Source organism: Choloepus didactylus, chromosome 12, assembly GCF_015220235.1.
Source record: "Choloepus didactylus isolate mChoDid1 chromosome 12, mChoDid1.pri, whole genome shotgun sequence".
Taxonomy (NCBI): domain Eukaryota; kingdom Metazoa; phylum Chordata; class Mammalia; order Pilosa; family Megalonychidae; genus Choloepus; species Choloepus didactylus.
The window spans coordinates 36,421,046-36,436,555 of NC_051318.1; the positions used below are offsets into that span (position 1 = coordinate 36,421,046).

A 15,510-nucleotide genomic window follows, 5' to 3' on the forward strand; every position below is an offset into this window, starting at 1 on the left:
AAGTATTGTTTTCTCCTTGTCAGGTTCTTGCAAGAAAGAAGTAGGTGCCCCATCCTTGGGTATGGTGAATTCTTTCTTATCTTTTGCCAACATGAACAGTAATCTAGGTCCTGGAGTAAGAAATACAGAGAATCAGAGTCTTCGAGTTGGGAGGGGTCTTCAAAGTTATTCACAAGAAGCTGCTGACCAGGGCAGGACTCCCTTCTATCTTTTTGGAAGATGATTTCTCCTGCTTCTGCATAAATATGGCCATTGGACAACCTTTCAAATATCTGAAGATGGTAATTATGTTTCCCTAAGGCTTTTTCTTAAACACTCCTAGTTCTAATAATTGTTTCTCTGAAACCCTGTGACATAGTTTCAGCATCCTCTCCCCTCTAGTTGCTCTCCTCTGGGCGTATCCAGGTTTGGTGATGTTCCTTTTAAACTATGGTCCCCAGAGAACAGAGGGGATCCCAACTGTTCTTTTTCTGGCTGTTACACCCATTCCATGAATGCATTACCTTCTGGCTGGTGATTACACAGCTGACTCATATGGATGTTGGTAAAAAGTTTTAGTTGATTACTATGTTGGACTAACCCTGCATATCCTCAATGTGCTTAACAACAGGGCTTTTATTGGAGTTTTTCAGCTTTTCAAAAACGTTTTTAGAATGTAAAATGTTTAATAATTTATAGTAATGTGGGAAGATTACCATATTTTCACAAAAGTCGGTCTTAACATTCTTCCAAAGCTAACCAACAATATATGTATTCATACTTAGGTAAATGAACAAATGAGTGGATGATGAATACATTCCTCCCCAGCAATCCAAACTCCAGACCCAGGCAACAATAAAAGAGAATTACAGGGGACCAAGAATTGAGGGTGATGGTGAGGGCATCAGTTGTTAGAGTTAACCACAAAGCCCAGGCTAGGTGGTAGTGTGGCAAGAAAACCCAAGAGTAAGCTGACCACTCCAGAGGCTGGGTATCAGAGTACATGGCAAAGGCAAATTGGACAATGGGGACAAAGGGCAGCAGAGGAGCTTTCATCAGAGAGGGCAATTTCAGGGTTTGAGAATTTGGGAATGCGGCAATTTTGATAAAAGTGAGACCAAAGTGTGACCAAGTCATCAAGGTAGGTGGTAGAGAACAGCAGCATTCAGTGTACTGTATGACATCCTGGGGACATAAAAATGCATCTTTCCTGCAAGGAAACAAACGGGAATGAATTGCAGTGCAGGATGATATATGTAATACTAGTACAGACATCACATGGAGGTTGCACAGGGGTGTGGCAGAGAATGCTGATGGCCCTCAGCCTCCATTCTCCCCTCCTTCTTTTGACTTTTAGCAGAGCACATAGTCTGTAACTTAAAGCCTGCCATTTCCCAGACCCATTTGTAGCTAGATTGCCAATGGAACAGAAGTGGTGTGTGCAACATTTAATTTCTTAGAAGAGGCCACTCGCCCTCTACTCTCTCTCCCATCTCTCAGGCTGGAACTCATCCATGGCATGGTGAGCCTGGTCCAGCCATGCAAACAGATGACATTATGACCAGGGGATGTCAGAGTCCCTGGATGACGTCAAGGAAGAGTGCTGCCTACCACCCCAGTCCACCTACTACCTCTGGGCTGTTAGGTGAGAGAGAAATAAACTTCATTCTGTTTGAGCCATTGTAGCTTTTGTGGTAGCAGCTTAGGAGGCACAAGAAAAAAGTCCAGGAAGATGTAACAATATAAAGATCGAATTCACTACAAAGTCCTGCTGTGAGTCCTAAGCATTGTCTGGTTAACTCTTTTTCTTGTTCCTCTGTGTGTGTGTTGGTAGGAGGGAGGTGGGTTCCAGCAATGGAAGGAGGAAATCCAGGAGGAACAAAGGGTGGAATTTTGGGGTGTGTGTGTGTGTGTGTGTGTGTGTGTGTGTGTGTGTTATTAGTTCAGTTTTACATGTATTTGCATACGGCCTCAGTAAACAACTCTAGAACATCAAAACTCTGAACCATTTACAAAATAAGACAAGAGTCATCAGGAGGAGAATCAAAATATCTCCTTTATTAAATACGTTAATCTGTTGAACGGTAATCCAGTAGACTTGATTCTTGATGGTAATTGTGTAACTATTTAGCTTTTATTGTGTGACTGTGTGATAGTGAAACCTGGTGACTGACACTCCCTTTACCTAGTGTATGGACAGATGAGTAATAAAATGACACAAAATATCTATAAATAATAGAGGGGGGAAAAGGGTATGGGATAATTTGGGTGTTCTTTTTATTTTTAGTTTTTCCTTTATTTTGGAATAATGAAAATGTTCTAAAATTGATTTTGGTGATGAATGCACAAATATATGATGATACTGTGAGCCATTGATTGTATACTTTTGATTGATTATATGGTGTGTGAGTATATCTCAATAAAATTGCATTTTAGAAAAAAATCTCCTTTGTTTCTGATAAAATGTGAGAACACCATTTAGTGGTAGAGCCGTACTGGCTTTCCAATATTGAACCCTAGAATTTGAGTGACTCACCCATCTGGCAGCACAGGATTGGGACCAGGAGAGCAGGGAAGAATGCATGCTCCCTGTGGCAGAGGAGATGGACTTTGGGGTTCCTACAGCCAATCTTGGAAGGCCTTAAGATTCTAACTCTCAGAAACCCCCCTCCTCCCGAATGTGCAGAATTGTGTTGTCTATTCTGGGACAGGACCTTCCCTTACACCCCTCCTAGGTTCTCTGGTCACCAGGAGTCCTCGCATAGCCTCACCTCCTGTGAGAGGGGGTTGCTTCCTGGGCTTTCCTGGTTTCTGCTGGGATGACAGCCTCAGAAGGGATGTAGCCTATTTTTTTCCCAAGGCTCTTACGGGACTGAAGAGTCTCCCATTCCTTTTAGAGGACCTGAAAGTACGTGAGCTAGACACCAGCCAGAAGGGTTCCCTGCTGGGGAACCCTGCTCCACACTGCACGTTAACCATGCCCAGGCTCTCTCCAGGAATCACCTTGCCCAGGAAGGCAGGGCTTGAAGAACCCAAGTGTCCTCATACTAAGTAACAGAGTGGCCTTTTGTTGTGACACACTTGATGCTCAGGGCTCTGGAAGTGCCAACTACATATGGGTTCAGGGACAGTTTTGTCTGTGTATGTGTTGGGGGAGTTGATTACATGATCTCTGCTGGTTATTTTAGTGACATGTATTCATTCATTCATCCATTCATTCATCTTTAGTTTATCCTTTCCCATAGATTGGGAAAAAAATGGCTTTCCTACTTTCTATACCATTATGTAGCTATGGCAGCAACTCAAAGAATCTAATATAATGTAAAATGTAGGGCTTAATCCTTTTTTCCCTTTAAACAATGAGAATTGGTAAATAAACAAATATAAACTATTTAATAAATTAATATATGACAATATTTTGAGATCTGTTCAACTTTTTCATGAGCATATAATAGCTATGTAACGGATTCTTTTTCTTTTTTCTTTCCTTCCTTCCCCCCCTTTCTCCTTTTTCCCTTCCTCCTTCCTTCTCCCCCCACATCCCTTTTTTTTTTCTGTCTTTAACAGATTTGATATGCTGCATCCCAAATTAGCTTCCACTGGTGGTCAAAAGGAGCTGTGCTTGAAGTTTTGCTCCTAGTCTATGACTACCAGAAACCAAAGGTTATTATGAAATCCACACTCCTAATTCTGGCTGTGACAAGTGGTAAATGGCCAGCTCGCCTGTCTACTTAATTGATAAGTTCTTAAGTACCCTTGGAAGAAAACTTCAGGACTACAGAAGTCTGTCTGGCAATAAAATTCCTTTTCAGGGTATTTCTCAGTTTTGATAGAAATCTGAACACACCAGCTCAACCCTCACACCCAATGTAAGTGTGTCTTCTCTATGCTCCTGACCTCCATCACAGCCCTTACCACCAGCTACTGAAATAACCCACTTATATACTAGTTTCTTCTACCTGGCTGCCATGGGTTGGTATTTAATAAATGTGTGTTGAAGACAGAGCAATATATGATGGATGATAGATAGGGAGAGAGGGAGGGAAGGAGGGAAAGAAAAAAAAATGTGTGTTGAACAGAATGAAATAATAAGAAAAAGAAGCAGAAGGTAAGGCAACAGTGGGGTCTAAAGTAGGTTATTTCAAAAGATCATCTTAAGATGTGGAAGGAGAAACAAGTGGTACAACCCAGTGGTCTGACACTAGGGAGATGAAAGAAGACTCGAGACCAATACAAGGTCATTGTTTTCATAGTTTTCGTGATGGGAGTCTACCATCAATGCAAAGTTACTCAGATACTGAAATTCGATTGTGAAAAACAGACACGAACACAATGTGCTGTTATTTAAAAATCACTCATTTGGAAATAAATAAATCCAATATTGTCATAAACATTGTAAGCTGTTCACCCTCAATTGTGAGCAAGTAAATTGATTAGCACCATACTCTAAATTTGAAATGAAGACTATGTTGGAAAACAGTTATTAAAAGACGTATTGCGACAGAGTTCTGAGAACTGGCCAATGAATTCTGGCCAAAAGACTAGACAGTCTACTGTTTGACGAATGTATAATACAGCATAATTTTATTTGTACAATTGTTTCATGAAACTAAAATACCCTAAATTAGAGAAGGTTAATTAAGAGTGTGGCTCTGGTACAGAAATGCAGCTACCAAAACAAAGCTGGGGATGGAGGAATATCAAAATGAAGCCCCTTTTTTCTCTGATAGTGGGGTGTTTTCATCTATAAAAAGATCTTAAGAAAATGGTGGTTCATTCAGAAGGTAGTGTTTATAGACAGCTATTATGTGAGCAAAAATTGCTTATTTCAAAGGAGATCTAATATCCCTATATATTAATATTAATATGCTTTAAATCAGCAGCCTTTTATTTTTATTATTAATAGACCAACTATGATGTTACTAGGAAAAAAGATATCCGAGTTCCCAATTAATGATATTCATCCTTGGAAATATACTTATCTGAGGTGTATTAGTTTCCTGACACTGCTATAACAAATTACCACAAACACGGTGCCTTAAAACAACAGTAAGTTATTCTCTCACAGTTCTGGAGTCTAAAAGTCCGAAATCTAGGTGCTGACAGGGCCACCTGTGCTTCTATCTGGAGGCTCGAGGAAGGATTCCTTCTAGGCCTCTTCTAGCATTTGGTAGCTATCAGCATTATTTGTGATTGCATCATTGTAATATTTGCCTCGGTCTTCACATGGCCATCTCTGTGTGTCTCTTATAAAGACACTTGTCATCAGATTTAGCGTCCACCTGGATAATCCAGAATGATCTCATCTCAAGGTCCTTAATTTAACAACATTCACAAAGACCCTTTTTCCAAACAAGTTTACATTCAGAGATTATGGACATGGACATATTTTGTGGGGGACCACTATAGAAGGTCTAGCCCAAGGACAATGGAATGAATGGTTCCCTAAAAGAGCTACTAGAACATAGCAGGTAATAAACGTCAGTTCTTCTTTTTCTGTCCTTCCCTCTCTTCACCTCTGTTTTGCAGAACAGTACCTGGACTCTGCTGTCTTTGGCAAGATCTCTAGGGGTGACACTGTGTCCCAAGAGACAGGGCTTGGGGCTGTCACAGAGCCAGGGGGTAGTTGAGTTGGACAGACTTTAGAGATGACTTGGACACCCTTCACCTGAGGCATGTTGCATCCCTCCCCTGAGGGTCACCCAGCAACTGCCTGAAAGCCTCCAAGCCCATCTTTTTGCTTTTGGTCAGCTCTAAATACTCCATATATATCAGTATTGTCAGGCCTAAAATTTCAAGTGCTGCTTTGACATCTTTGAGCCTCACAGGGCCCCAAAGACCTAACAGTGAGTTCCCCTATCCTTGCCAGATATGCCTGCCACCCAGTGGAAAAGGCTCCCTATCCAGCTAGTTCCCTATTCAGCTGGACCAGCTGCATTCCAGCTGGTCCTCAACCTAATGGGTTTTACTTCCCTGCCAGCCCATGAAATTATTCAACCAAGCCAATCACATCCTCCTGTGGGAACCAGGGGGCACCCTATCCTCTTCTCACTAAAAAGCCTGTCTTCATAGCCCATGCTGGTTCACTCTACTCCTGTGGTGTGAGTATAGGTGACTAATAAACCACTGCCAATCTCATCTGTCCAGTGTCCGGTATTGTGTGTTCAGCCATCTTATACTATTTAGGGTGGGGGTGAGGGGTGGGGGTGAGGGGTGGGTGTGGGTGGGTCTCTCCTTCACCAACAAGGTGAATAAGAGGTGGTCAAAATATTATCACAGTGCTGCCTGGAGCCACAGTCAGCGTCCCCATAATTTCAAAGCATCAGTGTCATTTTCCCTTTTGGCTACCCATCAACTGAAAGAGAAGGGAAAGAGAAGATAATACTTTTGAATCACTGTTTTTATAATGTGTGCTTGGAACTTACTCTTTCCACCAAAAAACTCTGGTTTTTCCATTTAGGCCTAGTATATATATCTTCCATCATTCAGAGAATGCATTTTAAAATATTTGGCTATGATTCAGAATCATAAAATCACACAATTTCAGAGCTGAAAGAAGCCCAACAATTATTTAGTGATTTTAGAAATGAGACAGAAGTCCCAAAGAGTTCAACACATTACTGAAGGTCATTCAAAGTGATGGGACAGAGCCAGGATTGGAACTCAAGTCTTCTAACGCCTATTCAAGCACTTTTTTTCACTCTGTCACAAATGATACAGAACGTGATACAAAACTTGCTCCTTTGTGAATATGTTAGACTCACTGACACCACCCAATGAGATGACCCAATGAATATATTCAACAGATTTTTTCTTGAGAGTGTGTTAGGTGCCAGGTCCTTTGGGCCAGACGAGGCAGACAAGGTCTCTGCTCTCATGGAGTGCACATCCTCAGGTGACTGATGACTGAACAGTACCCAAGGCCCTCATCCAGGTTTCACATTAGGGAGTCACCTAACTCAGCCCTTCATTCTTCACTGCACCCTTAGAGGAAACGTAAAGTAACCAAAGCTAATGCCCCCACTTTAAAGGCTTACAGAAGTGTTCCTTAATTGTCGGGTGTCATAATTTGAGGCCAAATCACCTCTTGATCTCTAAAATAAGTCTCCTTACTTCCTCTCTAGTTTTCTTCTCTAAGATTAGGATTCTAAGGTCAACAATAACAAAAAGTTGCTTTTATTAAAACACATTATTGTGCATTTTAAAAAGCAAAAAGTATATCTCCTAGGAACAGCAAAGCCATCAACTAGCTACTCATAAATGAGAGAGGCATTTTCTGGTTGACACAGTGAGAAAAAAGACCCAGATGGTGGATTCTTTTGGCATAGACATATCTGCTCCAGCTGTCTAATACGTTACTTCACTGTGTTAATTCTTCTTGCATCAGAACCATCACAGCAGTTTGCTTATTTCCAAGGAAGACAAAAAGAGAAAGGTTTTCCTCCACCAGAATCCTACCTTCCTCTTTCCAGGCCAAGAATGGCTTATTCACTGGAGGAGGGACTAAAATGCCCTGGATCCTTCGGTAAAAAATTCCAAGGCTCTGTCCCATGAAAGGTTCAACACAATTCCTTCCTCATTAAAAAGAAAAAGGAACTAGACTTTTGGGGGGTAGGTTACCTGGGCTAGACCTGATGCCTGATAAAGATTCAAAATTTATTTTAAAATGGGATTTGGCTTCCTGGATGGAGCATGTTGCATTACTGCTGGCTGCAGAGTGAGACCCATGGGCTTGCGGCCCTGTCTTCTTTCATGAGGAATCCCTGCCAATCCAAGATCTGTGAACTGCTTCTGCCAGCCAATCTCTAATTTAGCATATGTACAAAGCCAATTTTTGGACACCATGATGGAGCCTGGCACCTCTGTAGTCCTCCATGTTTACAGCGCTCACAGTGAAATAACAAGTAACTATTAAGATAGGAAAAAAAAAAATAAGACAGGAAAAGGCTTTCTAAATTCACAGATAAATTGTCTATGTATTTTATATGTGAATGTGTCTCCCTCCTGCTTTTCCAACATAAACTTCCCCCATGCCTTTCCTCGTAGTTATTTCATTTAGATTTTCAATCTGGAATGCAAAAGCCAATGCTGACAAAGATAAAACCCTGCTCCCCACTGAGAACATCTGATTTTTATAATGCAGAAATGCTGCTCTTTACGAAATAACACATTTCTCTTTCAATCAGCTTCAAAATACTACCAAATAATTTGCAACTAGGAAATGATACCATTTTAGAGTACTTAAAAATAATTCTCAGGCATGCAAAACCAATTTGATGAGAGGTCCAAGCCACTGAAACCTTTCGTTTTGAGACAGCTGCTTCTGTGGACACAGTTGTCACTATCATGGGAAAATTCACCTAAACCTCAGGCTTTTATCATTCTCTTTGCTCAGAAAACCTGTGCCTAGGATGTGTTTGTTGAAATGTTTGGGAACGACTGCTAGTTGAGGTTCCAGTATATCCATCCATCTTTGCTGAAAATCGTCTTGCCTCCCTCCCTTCTCTAGATTATTTTTTTGCCAATCATCTAGTTTTCTAACAGTTCTTGAATAAACAACTGGTAGCCACAATGCTCTGTGGGATCATTTCCCGCTATCTTTTTGAGTAAATATACATATTGTGTTCATTTAGTCCGCAATGCGCTGGCATGGAGACCTTAGAGGGGCATCCATAAGGAGGGGCATTTCCCTGTGCATGAATGAAATAAAATTTCTGAATAAAAGGGAATGGGAGACTACTCAATTCTTGCTGTAGATTTCTTTTTATGCCTTAATTGGTGACAATGGCCAGCTTTTTGTCTATTTTGGTGAGATCCCTGCTTCCCCAGCCCAGTGAGCCATAGCTGATAGGTTTGCTAGGATAGGATGAACGAATCCTCCCAAACTATACTCAATCTTTACACTCTATGCAGAAAGAGGGGAAGAGAATGAGGCCTAAACCCCAGTGAGGGTCAGAGCTTTGCATGGATGAATATAAATATTTCAGGGACCGGGCTGATGGTGAGCTTTGCACAGCCACGTGGCAGCCAAGCTTGATTGCCCTGCCCTGGTGTGGGCTCCCCAGGTGGCAGGGGCTGAGGGTAGGCGGGGCTGTTGGCGGGGATGGAAGTGAGTGCCTCTGGTCATTTTGAGAAGCCCCAAGCTGATTAACGACGAGGGCTGACCGGCTCCTAAGGGGAGGTCCTGTTCAGTTTATTTCTGCAGCAGGGATGATGGGCCATGCATGGGGTCCTGAGGCAGAGACTGGGAACTCTCCTGTGTGACTGTGACTATATTCCTCATCTAGAAGGCCATGGCACAGTCTCCTTGGAGGCCACTGATTGGCTGGAGGATTACCATTAAGGGATGGCTACCCAGTGGTGCCAGGCCCTTTCCCCATTCCTGAGGGGTCAGCATGGTGCCTCCATTCAGCTCTAACCAAGCCAGACAGACAGGCAGGGAACCAGGTCTGGGAATTAGAGAGTGGGGATCAATATGTGTATACGGAGCACAGTCACGGACAATTGAAAAGGCTTACACGTAACCCCACTGGGAACTGCATAACTGTAATGCATAAATCTCTAATGAATGACTCATGGACTCAGACCCCGACTACTCTGCCTGGGACTGACCAAGTTGAGATTTGTGATTCATGGAGGTAATGTGATTAGACTATATTTAAAGGATTCCAGAATGGGCCCTGAAAATAAAAATAACTAAACAGGGAAGAGTTTTTCACTCACGAGTGATCTTGAAACCTAGAATTATGAGATCACCTGCTTTTTCAAGTTTAGAGTGTCACAGGAAAGACCACTTCATTGAAACATAGTGCTTACAACGTAAGTTCCACTGCCACAGCACCCTGAGACAGCACCCTGAGACAACACCTACGCATCCTCACACTGAGCTTTCTTACTGATTGGGCATGTGTTCAAATCCTTCCCCATTAATTATATTCTAAAACATTCTTTCATAAATGTTTTAAACAACAAAACACCCCTCATATAAAAGAGGACAAAACCAAAGGGGGAAAATCTTGGAATAAGAATGTATCATTTTGATTCTTACCTGTAAGGTCAGATAACAACAGGTAATTATTTTTATGATAATTTATCATTTATAAAGTGTTTTCTCATACACTTATTTTATTTTTACCATTGCAATAAACTTGGGAGGTGGAGAGTATTATTCCGTTTGACAGATGATGACACTAAGGCTCTGAGAGGTTGACAGCTTTTTCTGATGTCACACAGCCACCAGACAGCGAAGCAGGGCTTGGAACTGCAGTCTTCTGGCCCCAGCTCCATCCTGGAGTGCCCAGACCACTTCAGGGCTTGCTGCTGGTGACCAGCTCGATCTGTCAAAGCTCAGTTTATGGAGTTACATAAACATGGCCAGAAACGGACTGTCCAATAAAATCATGAAGGGACAATCTGCTTATGTAAAATCTTTGATGAAGGCAGTGTTTCCACATGTGGTCAGGTACCTTTTCCCCTCCATGTGCCTTTCTTTGGTACAGAGAGCTCCACTGGAAATCAGTGGGGGGTCTCTGCACAGTAAAGAGGGGGCTGAGAAGCAGGATGTGAATCTAACCCATAGAGTGAAAACTTATGTCCTAACAAATAATTAGGAAAAAATTCAAGGTTGTTTCCTCAGCTGATCATCACTGGCAGAGCCGACTTTGGAATTTTGGATTAAACACTTCTGCTCAGTGGTTTTGACATTCTCAGTCAGGCATATCTTGATGAAATTAGAGATGCAGAAAATATTTTTTGATGGAGTGCAGGAAAAAAACAGCTAGAAGGGAAGCAATTCTGTGCTCAAACTTGTGCAGACTGAAATAAAGAGGATAAGAGAAAGCAAGAGAATGAGGGGCGTGTGCTCCAGTGAGAGTGTGTGTATAAATGGAAGAAGATGAAAGCAAATTATAGAAGAAGAAAGGGGGAGCTGGGGTGGTGCTAATTAATTAGACTTTAAGATCTTGGCAGCAAGAGGTGTGTTTATAAACAATCTTCACTAAAACATACCTTTCCAACTATTAACTGTTTTATTTGCCAGAAAGAGTCTCTGCTCTTATTATTCTGTACTTGTTTCATCCAGAAGTGGGGAGAGAAATATTAATAAGTGAACATAACCATTTTCATGCTCTGATGTATATACTTCTGCATGGAGGTTAACATTTCCGATGCTCAACTGATGAAGTGAAGCCAATTCAAATTATTTCAGAAAAGGATTAGGTGGGGGCTATTAGTCAAAAGGCTTTCAACCTAGTAGAAAAGAAAAACAGACCAAGGATATAAGACATAATGGAAGGTTAACATTCAGGAATGTCTTAGTGACTTGGTTATCATGAGTTGCAATCAATTCATTTTGGTATTTAAGTCTAGAAAACTCTGATCTGTGAGGATAGAATAAAGACTTCTGCAGACTTGCCAACTTTAAAAAAATTACCCCTTCTCTATCCTTTCTAAGGAAGGGGCTGGAGGTATGCCATTAAAATGAGAATAAATCAAGAAACAGGAAGGCATGAAATTCAATAAATAAAAGCTACAACTTAAAAATTAGGCTGAAGGACTTCACAGGATGACAGGAAGCTTCATCACACGGCTTCATCACATGGTTGTAGTGTTCCAAAATGACAATCCTCTTTTAAATGACCAGATAACAATGTAACAGGCAACTAGCTCAGATTGGAACATGTGGATGATAACTTCAGGAAAAAAGTAGAATTTATAGACCTGCATGGTTCTTCTGCTGGTCTCACTGTGGGTCACTTATATGGGCATGGTTATCTGGCGGCTTGCTGGGACGTGCCGATCTAAGATGGCCTCACTCACCTGCGTGACTCTTGGCGTGGACTGTCAGTTGGGTCATGTGTCTCCAGCAGTAGATCCTGGGATTCATCATAAAGTTGTAGTGTTCCAAAATGACAATCCCCAATGTGTAAGTGCTTTGCAAGCCTCTGCTTCTGTCACATTTGTGGATGTGTTCCATTGGCCGAGGCAAGTCATGTGGCCAAACCTGGAGTCAGTGTGGGAAGGGACCACACAAATGTGTGCATGTGGGAGGCATGTGGGGTCTACCACAGACACATCCCTTAGTCATGCTCTGGGTTCCTGCTTGATCTCAGGCCAGCAGCCCCCAAGGGCAACTAGACAGCTTGCCTGGAATGGATGTGCTACATTTGTATTATGTCTCTCCAAGTAGAATGTAAGCTCAGCAGAAATCTATTTTTCTCTTCTTTATTGTCCAATCACAGAAGAATGCAAAGGTGGCATGCTTTCTATGAAGGGACCTGGGTGCAGCCCCACATCCCCCGTCGGCACCCAACATCCCCTAGAGCCTTGAGGATGTTGGTTGGGGAAGAGGGAGCAGGACTTCTGACTAAATACATACAGTTCTTAAATGCTGCCTTGAAACACACACCCAAATTCTTAGCCTAAGCCCATCAGAGAGAACCAGAAGCCTGATATTCCAAAAAGAAAGAAAAGTAAAGCTCTGCTTATCCAATAACAGGACCAATTTTGAATAAATTATGATACATATTTTTGTTCATTGATTCACAGAATACCTACTGAGTGTTAGGGAATATGTTAAATGCTGGGCAAACCAAGATTACATTTATAGTGCCTGTCCTTAAGAACCTCATAGTCTAGCAAGGGATACAAATAAATATAGACATCCCTCAGTATCCAAAATCTAATCCATCCCTGAAAATGGCTGGCTATGAGATTTTGGATAGCAGGAGCCTATGTTCCATTATTATAAATGGAGCAAATAGTGTTGTATTTCCAGCCCACCCAAAAACTATAATCAATTCTCAAAAGTAACATTAAAACATGTATAATTGCCTAATAGCCCATCAAGTATTTTCCACATAATTTAAAGCATTTAAAACACTAATTATCAATCAGTTAACAATGATGAGCTTTTATGAGTATGTGTGTATAGTACATGATACTATACAGTAGTGGATACAACTTATGTTTCCCTTCTACGCCATATTAAACATGTATAGTGATGTATGTAAACAATGAAACAACATGCTAAGGAACCTTTCTTGGAAGACATCATCCCTTAATAATATGGATGGTCATTGGTGATAATGCATGAATGTAAACACTCCCAGCTCCTCTAATCTGAAGTCACTCGAAACCTGAATGTTTTTGCTGGCACTCACATGCAAACACATGTCAAAATTTTGATCCAGATGATGCATTTGGACTAAAAGTTTCTGCAAGTCGCTACAGTGACGACTCAAGTAGTGAGAGTTTATATAACATGGGAGTCTTGTACCAATATTGAGACCATGAGGCACTGTGACAGTGATTCCTGTAGAGGGTTAGACGACTGAATGAGAAAATAAAACTGTATTCTGGCAAATACAACAACAGTATACATTCTGTGTGCAAATGGACAAGGCTGGAAAGGGAACAAAGAATACTGAAGCAGTACATCTATTGTCATCTTTCCATTTCTATTATTCCTTATCATATTGTTGATTGTGAAGATTATGAAACTTTGAGCATGTGCAAAAATGCTAGTTGCAAATGAGAATGTGAGCATATGTGAATACCCTCGTCCCCACACCTGCCTGATCTTAAGTGTGCCTTGCCACATGACAAGGCAGACCTGCCCTTTGCCCTCCAAGCTCCTGCAGAAACATCAGCTCCCTCATTCTGGGCTAAGAAAGGCACAGCAGCCTGCGTGAGATATAGCATAGGTGGGGAAAGAAGTGGAGAGGGTTGAACTCTCAGGAAAGACTACATGGATCAGGTCTCCTTTATGGAAGCTGGAATTCTCTGTACCATTAGCCACTGAATGAGAGGGTCCAACTTTATAGGAATACATATATGTGTGCAAGTGTGCATGTATATGTGTGCACGCACACACACGTACATACATATAATTTTTTCCTGTTATAAAAAGTACCTTGCATTGTATAGTAGGTATTTAAATTATACCACACAAGATAAACTATACCATATACTACATACAAATTAAACCGTATTTCCCAAGTGGAGTCCAATTTTTAAAAGTGCCTGATGGAAAATTCTTTTGATGAGCAAAAATTCATTTACTGAGAGGCTAAGCCCACTAATAATTGTGCCTAAGGGTCACTCCCAGAGAACCTCTTTTGTTGCTCAGATGTGGCCTCTCTCTCTAAGCCAACTCTGCAAACTCCGTAAACTCAATGCTCTCCCCCGCTACATGGGACATGACTTCCAGGGGTGTAAATCTCCCTGGCAACATGGGCCATGACTCCTGGAGATGAGCCTGGACCCGGCACTGTGGGATTGAGAAAGCCTTCTTGACCATGAGGAGGAAGAGAAATGAAACAAAATAAGTTTCAGTGGCTGAGAGATTCCAACGGAGTCAAGAGGTCATTCTGGGGGTTATTCTTATGCATTATATAGAAATTCCTTTTTTGTTTTTAGTGTATTGGAATAGCTAGAAGGAAATACCTGAAATTGTTGAACTGCAACTCAGTAGCCTTGATTCTTGAAGATGATTGTATAACTATATAGCTTATATGGTGTAACCATGTGATTGCGAAAACCTTGTGGCTCACACTCCCTTTATCCAGTGCATGGACAGATGAGTGGAAAAATGGGGACAAAAATTAAATGAATAATGGAAGTGGATGGGTGGAGGGGATGGGGTGTTTCAGGTTTTCTTTTTTACTTTTATTTTTATTCTTAATTTTTTTGGAGTAATGAAAATGTTCAAAAATTGATTGTGGTGATGAATGCACAGCTATATGATGGTACTATGAACAACTGATTGTTGTACACTTTGGATGATTGTATGGTATGTGAATATATCTCAATAAAATTGAATAAAAAAATAATTGGGCATTTCAAAGAGGGACTGAAGCCAGGAGCTCTTAATGCTATGGCCAAAGACTGAAATTCCCCATAGGATGACATAGTCATTCTGTAGTATCCTGTTTTTCCCTGAGGAGATACAAGAGTATTAAAAAAAAAACAAAAACAAAAAAACAACAAAAACAAAACCTTTACCTTTAAGAGTAGCTACCCACCCCCTGGTTTAAATACTTAGATAAGCTGGATTTTCTCAAAGCAGGGTCTAACAGCAGTATCTCACACTTATTTTAGACAATCATGGTACGTCAACTTGATGGAATATTGAGCAGTCATTAACATTTATAATTATGAAGACTGTGGGGTTGTGGAAAAATGCTTGTGGTGTGTTATGTGAAAAAGAGCTAAATATAAAATTATATTTAAACTATTACTGCAACGAAGTAAAAATCCATGGGAAAGGGCTGGAAAAGAACACAGTATTGGAAGTATTTTTATATACATTACATTTCAATTTCAAGTGGATTAAGTGAAGCAATGCAAAAAGAGCAAATTCTACCTTACAGCTATAGAAAATGAAGAGGTCAAATGACTTCATATCATGTTAGCTCCATCAGTGAGAACTGCTACAACAGAAGCCCCACAATCACAGAAGCTGAGCGCAATAGTACTTATTTCCTAATCATGTCAAATTGAATCAGTGGCTGGGGTGGGTTGAGGAGGTGG

At 41.1% G+C, this 15,510-nt stretch overlaps 1 protein-coding gene and 1 long non-coding RNA gene across 3 annotated transcripts in view; one reads left to right on the plus strand and one right to left on the minus strand.

Moving 5' to 3' along the window:
• The window catches only part of LOC119507022, a 110,356-nt gene extending 104,252 nt beyond the window's left edge, over nucleotides 1–6,104 (plus strand). For both annotated transcript variants that reach the window (XR_005211105.1, XR_005211106.1), the window contains exons 3-4: nucleotides 1,480–1,624; nucleotides 3,547–6,104. This is a non-coding gene — a long non-coding RNA (uncharacterized LOC119507022). The remainder of the gene's footprint in view (nucleotides 1–1,479; nucleotides 1,625–3,546) is intronic.
• CLYBL (citramalyl-CoA lyase) overlaps nucleotides 1–15,510 on the minus strand; it is a 292,265-nt gene that overhangs the window by 47,217 nt on the left and 229,538 nt on the right.